Raw genomic sequence first — 9,007 nt, 5'->3', positions numbered from 1 at the left:
GCGAGGCCCCGCCCCGCGCGCGCCCATTGGTCCGCGTCACCGCGCTCCAGCCGCGCCGCCGCGCCCATTGGCTGCTAGACCCGGTCCCGCCCCGGGGCCTAGAGCACCAGGGTGTGCGAGGCCGTCTGCTCTTTAAAGGGAGAGCCCCGCCCCTCGGGAGCGGTGCGCGTGAGTGCGTGAGCGTGTGCTGCGCCGTGTTGTGTACACGTGAGCACGCGCGGGTGCGCGCTTAGCCACGCGCGGGTCTTCTCGCATTTAGTGGGCGGGCGCCCAGGGCCCGGGCCCTGGTTCAAAAGCAGCGCGGCCCCAAGCTGGGCCGAGCCGACTGCAGAAGCGCGGACACCGTGCCCCGGGGCTCTTCGTGCACCTTTTTGTTGTGTCGTAAACCATCTACCTGTGGGCAGGGCTCGCCAGCAGAAAAAACTGCTCTTCCTGACGCCGTTACTCCTCTCCTTGCCTTGCCTTTTCTTTTGTTAAAGCTCTGCAGAGAGCCAAACCGTAGTTTAAAATTGCTGCTTGCAATGCCCCTTTACCGTCTCCATCGCGTTCGTTTAACCAACGAACTCGGTGCTCTCCTTTTCCTCCAGAAGTCGGGGGTTCATTTTAATCACTAAGGCACAGGACCCTGGATCTGGAAATGTGTTTCACAAGTTTGTAAAGTGCTGTACTTAGTGGGCTTTATTTGAAGTTCACACATCCCGCTGGCCAAACGTGTGAAATGAGCCTTTGTGGGGTGGGTAAGGACAGGGGGGCCTGAGGGACCCCTCCTCAAGACAAAATGAAGTGTGGCCCAACGCCCTGCAGCTCTGGGCATGCATGGCTCCGTGATTGAATACCCCTAGGTTCAGTCCCTAACACACACACACACACCCCGGAGCTGGGGGTGTTAGCTCAGTGGCACAGACATTGCTTAGCATGTGTAAGACTGAAGGCTCAGCCCAGCACTGCCAAATAAATGCAAACACCATCTCCGCCTAAAACTTCCCATCTCGGGATGAGGCTTCCATGCCAGAAGGAGACTCACGTCTGTCAGAGCCCCCTCTCTGCCTACTTCTTCCTTTCGGGGCTCCAACCATACTGCTGTCCTTTACCTTCCCCCAAATGCCTCTTACTCTCATCCTGATTTTGTCAACTTCTAATCAGTCTTTAGATTGCAGAGGCCCGGGTTGTCTTGATCTGTGCTTACATTGGCACCTGTGGGTTAACATAGTGCTTATACTTTCCTGTTATGGTTATCATCACACAACTATTTGTTCAGTATCTGGCATTCTTTCCCTATTGTAAGTGTGCTCTTTCACCCAGTAAATATTCCTGACCACCTTCTGTGTTCAGGGCACTGCCTTCACTCACTGCCCCGCGGTGATGAATAAACCCTCGCGTTCCTTGTCCTCCTGGACTCCTGTCTCTCTCCTGGAGACAAAAGAATGAGTAACCAAAATGTGTGCACGCACACACACGCGTGCACATGTGTGAGCAGATCGCCTGCTGCAGCATTCTTTGAAAAAAAAAAAAAAAAACACAGAGTTCCATGAGAAAGAATAAAGAGCTAAACTAGCAGGAGTCCCTTCTCAACAGGCGACAGGAGGAGACCTGAAAGAACGGGCCTTCGGGAGAAAGCATTCCAAACAGAAGAGCCATGCTGGAGCCCCAGGAAGAAGAATGTCTGTGCCCTAAGAAACAGACCCAAGCCAAGGTCAGCCACAGGAAGGAATTCAGAGCTAACACTGCAAGGGCAGTGGCGACCTGATGCAGAGAACAGGAAATTCAGATTTTATTCCAAGTACAATGGTTTATTTTGCATAAAGCTGGTTCTATTAGTGTCTCAAAAGGAATAATAGAAACCAAAAATGAGAAACAACCTAATATTTCCTGTAATTTGTGTAATATTTATGTAATAAATATGTAAATTTATGTAATAAGCATAAAGGGACATTTCTTTGCATGTGTCTCAATAAATGTAATTTTAAAAAACTTAATCTGTGTCTTCAAGTTCTGCTTATTACAAGATTCCCTTCTGTCTTTTTTATAAACACCCCAAAAACCTCAGCCAGACCTGGGCCTGGCTTTTCTGCTTTGGCTTTATTTTCTGACCTCTGAGGATCCCTGTTCGCCCCTTTAGTGACTCCATGCTTCTGCTAAACCAGTGTGTGTCTCTCTGTCCTCTCTGGCCTCCCCATTTCTACATCCCTGCCAATCAATAATTCTTGGAGGGGCTGGGGATTTAGCTCAGCGGCACAAGCACCTGCCTTGCAAGCAGGCGGTCGTGAGTTCAATCCCTGGTACCGATAAAAATGAAAAAAACAAAAAAAGAAAATAATTCTTGGAGAGAGATTGGGGATATAGTTCAGTGACATAAGCACCTGCTTGGCAAACTCGAGGTTGTGAGTTCAATCCTTAGTATCAAAAAAGACCCTAAAAACAACAACAACAAAAAACACCATCCAGAATTTGGAGGCAGATTTATTTACATTGAATGACACTGACCTCTAGAAAAAAATGTCAGGTGCTGATCGTTGGTGCTCTAGAGAGTTCACAAGTAAGCAGCAGAAAGAAACAAAGCACTTGGCTGTCCTTGACTGGTTCTTATGATACACATCATAGTGACCTCCTATGTTCACAGTGACCAGCCTTTTCTAAGAAACAGAAGTGACAGGAACTATGCTGTACTCAGGGGTTGTGCAGTGAACAATTAGAATCTGGACATGGAGTTGATAATATTGTTTTATGGTCACCGGGAGTTAGCACAAGAAACTACAGGAAATCCGTCAGCAACACCAAAGACGTAGAATATTTAGTCAAGGGCCTGAATCCCACAGCAATGTCCCACATGAGTCCAGATGAAAACCCAGAGCTCAGGACAATGCCTCCCATGAGTCCAACTGGAGGTCCAGAGCCACAAGAAGGACTCACGCCAGTCTCTTACGGATCCATGCTGGGAAGGCCCAAAAGTCAGCAGTGGAAGCCAGAGAGTCTGTGTCAGCAGGGTGAAAGAGCTATGCTGGTAGGATGAGGGTTCTACGCTGGAGCCAAGAAGTCACACTCACAACAAAGACCAAGGCTATCCTGAAAAGCACCACAGCCATCCTCAGTGACACGGAGGCCCCAAACTCCTCCGATCACAAGCACAGTCAGGTACCGAGCCAGCATGACAAGTTCATCCTGGAGACCAAGCAGCACACCTCTTCCCCTCCAGAGCCAGGAAACAGTGCTCAATGTGAGGACCAGAGCTTCTCCAGGACAATCAAATGGCTCAAACAACAACTCATAGGAGAACTCACAATGCCTCAACGCCTCAACACAATAGCTTCTCCTTCTCCATGTCTCTATTTATGCTGGCAACTTTCCTCAGGTGGGATATCTGCGCTCAGCACCATGCTGATGTAATCCAGCTGACCTTAAATTGACCACCAGTTTTTAATCCATAACAAACCTGGGTAACAGAAACTGAAGCATACTTGCTGAGGGGAAGGGGCGCCATTTTCTATTACAGAATCATCCATGAAGGTTTGGAGTGGAGAGGAGTGACTGTTGTTGGTGTTGTTGGTTTGGTTTGTGTTTGTCACTGCTGGCATTACTGTTGCTATCAGCTTGGGAGTGCACTCTGGCTGCTATGGGGAATGGCTCATGGGAGAGTGAGCAGGAGCAAAGAAAGCAGGGAGGAGTCCATCACAAAGAAGTCTGCGCAGAGGGCACTGCAGATAAGTGGATGGATTCAAGATTTACCTGCTGGGGTCCTTGCAGAGAGAGTTTGCAGGTCACAAAGGTGAGGGAGTATCTGGCAAGTCGAAGGTTCTCGTTTGAATACCTGGCAGACGGTGGTCTGTCTGCAGAGAGGAGCAAGGGTGAGGGAGGAAAAGTCTTGGTATCAAAATTGGTTTATTTGGACCCAGTAAATTTGAGGAGTTGTATACAAATTATTTAAAGGTGCTGGGGATTTAGCTCAGTGGCATAAACACCTGCCTTGCAAGTGCATGGTTGTGAGTAGGGGTTTTATCACAACTTCCTGCCACAGCATGGAGCCCAGCCATGCCCTGAGCACTCAGAACTTTACAAGCTGAGCTCCTGTCTGTCCTGTTCACCCTGCATCCTCACACCTGGCACAGTCTGGCATTTGTGGCAGGTGCTCTGTAACTTCCTGCAAACCTGGTGAATGATTTAACAACAAGCCTGTTACGGATTATACCAGGATGTCCCCCAAAGCCTCAGGTATACACAGGTGGGCCTTTGGAAGGTGATGGGATTATTGGAGTGATTGTATTGGATTTGCTACCAGGTGTGGGGTCTGGCCAGGGAGAGGCAAGCATATACTCTCTCTGCTGTCACACAGCAGCAGGTGAACAGCTCTCCTCTGCCACACCTTGCAACCTTCAGACAATGGACTGAAATGTGAGCCACAATGAACCTGTCCTCTAAATTATGGTGCTGGATATTTTGTCCCAGTGATATCTACATTCACAGCAGCAAAAGCACAACTGATTTGGCTGGGCGTGGCAGCACATCCGGGATAATCCCAGCGTCCCAGAAGACTAGGCAGCAGGATCATAAGTTCAAAGCCACCCAGACCTTATCCCAAAGTAAAATTAAAAAGGAGCAGGAGATGTAGTTTAGTGTCAGAGCAATTGCCTGGCATGTGAGAAGGAGGCCCATGTCAGTCCCCAGTACAAAACAAGAAAACGCACAACTGCTGGGCGTGGTGGCACACCCCTGTAATTCCAGCACTCAAGAGGCTGAGGCAGAAGGATTACTGTGAGTTTGAGACCAGCCTGGATTACAAAGTGAGCTCAAAAGAGACCCTGTCTTAAAAAGGTTAAAAAGAAAGAAAGAAAGAAAACAAAACATTCCTGAGCCAATTCACTCCTGCCATAGGATGGTACTCTAGCTCAGCAGATCATTTTCTTTTTTTTGTCTTTTTCCTTTTTATCGGTACCGGGGATCAAACTCACAACTGACTGCTTACAAGGCAGGCGCTTTTGCCGCTGAGCTAAATCCCCAGCCCCCAGCAGATCATTTTTAAAAAGGAACAAAACCAAACTGGGCGTGGTGGCACACACCTGTCATCCCAGCACCAGGAACCAGGCCAGCCTGGGATATGTAGTGAGTTCAAGGCTGGCCTCACTACAAAGTGAGACCTGTCTCAAAAACAAAACAAACTATGTGGTCTCTTTGTGGTACAGCCAAGAAAACAAAGGCAAGGTGTGAGGAACCTGGCCTGGGCACGGCCCCCAGCACTAGAGAAAGCCTTGCCTAGGACTCACACTGCAGTCCATCTCAGGGCCCGGGCACTTTTCACAGACCAGCAGCTGCTCTGGATGCTTTACCCACATCCCTAGCCTTTTTGTTATTCTTTCATTTTTGACACAGTCTTGCTAAATTGCCCAGGCTGGGATCCAACTGCAACTCTCCTGCCTCAGCCTCCCACAGTGCTGCGGTTTATAGGCATGTGCCACCATGCCCAGCTCTGCCTTTCTTTCTGGGGACTTTTGTACTATATGTGGTTGTAATAAACATAGGGTAAAGGATGATTCACGTAGGGTATCTCTGAAGTTCCCCCAAAGCACTGGCCCATGAAAAAGGGATTCAGGTGGAGATAGCACTTGGAAGATATTTTTATGTATATCTTTGTGTATTCAGAGTTTTGAAGACAATGTTCATGTATTAGTTTCTAGCAGAAAAGTTAATGTAAAAATCTCAGCACACCAGGTTATTTTGGTAAACACTAAAGTTTGCAATTAGAATTTATAAATGGTAATTGAAACAAACATAAGCTTCAGGGTCCAAAATATTTCTGTATTTCATTTAGATTGGATAATATTTTTTTTTGTCTTTTTCGTTTTTATCGGTACCACGTTAAAACTCACGACTACCTGCTTGCAAGGCAGGCGCTTATGACTCTGAGCTAAATCCCCAGCCCCAAGATTGGATAATATTAAGAACAACCTCAAGAGAGTAGTATTCTGTTCACTGATCGGCAACTACACACATTCAAAAACTTTAAGCAGGCATAAGGATAACTACTTCCTGTAAAAATGTAGACAGATGGAGAAGTAGATGATACCAGAGTGGCAGGAAGTTGACAATTATTGGAGCTGGTGGGAAGTATAGGTGGGCAGTTTGGTATCTGGTTGTTACTCCTTTGTTTCAAAATGTCTACAATGAGGGATTGGGAATTTAGCTCAGCGGCATAAGCGCCTGCCTTGCAAGCAAGCAGTCATGAGTTCGATCCCCAGTACCAATAAAAAGGAAAAAGACCAAAAAAACCTGTCTAAAATGGTTTTAGAATTAGGTCACAAAAATAGTCAACAACAGCTCACAAGCTTTACTATAAATGTCAGACAAATACTGAAAAGTTACAAAGCTCTACCCACAGAGCTCTATAAACCCCAACCTCTCTCCCTGAGATGTGACAGTTCCCTTTGATGTACACCTCCCAGCCCAGCTTTGCTATGTGTTCATGTGGGCTCAGCTCACTGAGCTGGGATTTCACAGTCACCAGAGGAAGATTCTTCCTAAGGAGACAGCAGACCCCTAAATTTTTAAAAGACCAATGTGGAGGTACAACCTAAGTAATGACATGATTACAATTACTTCCAATGTATGCTCAAAAATGACAGGGAAAATGGAATACTGATGTCTACAGACCAAAAACAGGTCAGCCAATGACAGATATTAACTGGTGAGGGTCCTGATGCATTTAGATGTATTGAAATTTTTTTTGTTTCCATTATATGATTTTAAATATATTTTGGAAATGAAATTCAGTTTAAACATTTATTCCATCCCAGAAGCACAAGGCCCTTTAAAAATCGTTTCAGACACTTTGGTAAAATGGAAGGCAGGGAAAAATACCATCTTCTTTTCTGTTTCTCTAGTACCAAATACAATGATTTGATGAATATTCTTAACTGAAGCTATGGAAAAATTGATTTCTAGGCCCTAAAGCAATCTTTTTAGAAGTTCTTCTCTGTTGACTTTTCTGAGTACATAGTCTATCCCCACTATAAGCAATTCAATTTTTTTTTTGTTTTTTTTTTTTGTTTTTGTCTTTTCTTTTTTATCGGTACCAGCGATTGAACCCACGACTGCCTGCTTGCAAGGCAGGCGCTTATGCCGCTGAGCTAAATCCCCAGCTCCATAAGCAATTCAATTTAAAAATGTTTAATTAGAAAAAAGAATTCCACAGTTCCTCAAACTTTTTCATTTGTCTGAGTATAAACTATGTCTGCAAGAATTTTTTGACTTTCCAGAATACGATCATATAATCTATATAGTTTTGGGAACTTCTCCTTTTGCTGAAACAGATATTTAGGACATCTTTTCTCTCATTGTACAGTCCATCTCCTTCTCTATGAAAGCAACATGGTGTAATTTAATCCACCTTCGACGATTGGATATTTAGACTACTTTCACTTTTTAATACTGTATATAATGTTGTAATATTTTTACAGATATCTTTGCCTTCTTGTATAAGTATTTTAAATTTAAATGTTGCCTAAAAGCTACATATACACAGCTTAAAGCACATACTACTAGCACATATTCCTTTTAAGTAGACATTTGCTCTGTTTTCTATCCCCCAACTCTCAAAGGAATTGTTAAACCTCTCTGAAAATGCGTGACTTGTTTGTTCCCCTCAAAGGCATTCTGGGAGGTCCTTTTCTCCTGGTCTGAATGGCTATGTTCTAGGGCTTCTGCACCCCCACCCCCACTCCCCACTGAAAGGGTTTTGGCCCAGACAGGACACTGTAGCCAGGAAAGCCTCAACCAGAAGCAGGAAGTCCCTATCTCCCCCGCCCCTAGGAATTTACCTATGACACCATCTTCCCGCTCCTGAAAATTTACATATGGTGTGAAACCTAGGACCAATGGGCTACCTGTGCATCCCTAATGCCCGCCCTAGGTTCCACCCCAAACCAAGGCTACTTACATACCCCCATGCCACGTGTCCGCCAGAGAGATCGCCAGTCGCCAGCGGTGGAGGGTGCCGGGCATCTCTCTCCGTGTTCTCAGAATAAAGGCCACTTTTTATTTTATACTTCTCATTTTTTGGAAATATTCTTCATCTTTTGGAAATAATCCTATCATTTGGTGCCATGACTCGATTGGCAGGCGATTGACTCCTGGGACACACCCAGTTGAGTCTCCTAGCCGATAACCCGATAACATCCTGGATTAATTCCAAGCTTTTTCCTCTCCCAAGACTCCCTTGTCACCAGTCGCCTGCACTCAGCATTGGCCAGATTGATTTCAGGTGAGCACTACCTGGGTAACTTTTGGCACTGGGCAGCCCCAGTTGACTGTTCTCCCCATTCACATGGGTCTGTGCATTTTCACGTCCTTAGGACAGCCCAGGGCAGGGTTCTTTCTGGGCTAACTGTGTCCACACTCTATAAAATCTCTCATGTTCTTTGGGTTTGGATAGCCCAAAGCAGAGATTTTTGGACCGCCCACACTGAAAGGACCACCTCATTTCCCTTCAAGCCTCAAGCTTTTAGGGGCAAAACTCTTACTGACCCCACATGGGCTCCACTTGTAAATCTCTCAGTGATGACTGGAATATATGAGTTTTTGGAACTGTAGCCACCATGTGGTGCCACAAACGAATGACGGCTTGTTCTGGACCACTGGGTTATTTCTTGCCTGAATCAGTCATGGGAAACATATTTTCTAACTCCCAAAAGACGCCTTTACAATGCCTAATTTCCAATTTACATACTCTAAAAATGAAAAGTACCATAAAAACTAAACAATTAACTTTTTACTTCCAGGAAGTCTGGCCAACTTACCTGCTTATCGGCAAGCATTGGCCCAAAGAAGGAACATTTGACCCCTGCATTTTCAGGAATTTGTATGATTTCTGTCAAGCCGGCAACAAGTTATTAGAACTCCCTTATATTCAGGCCTTTCTTATTCTGAGAACACGCCCATCTCTCATTAAGTCTTGTGCTCCCGCTGAGATACTTTTAGCTAACTCTACCACGCCACAAACTTTTCCGTCCTGCCCTCAGGA

The sequence above is a fragment of the Cavia porcellus genome, unplaced genomic scaffold (assembly GCF_034190915.1).
Source record: "Cavia porcellus strain 051 isolate PalLab524CR breed Dunkin Hartley unplaced genomic scaffold, mCavPor4.1 scaffold_26, whole genome shotgun sequence".
NCBI lineage: Eukaryota > Metazoa > Chordata > Mammalia > Rodentia > Caviidae > Cavia > Cavia porcellus.
Note: the sequence above shows the minus strand (reverse complement) of the source record.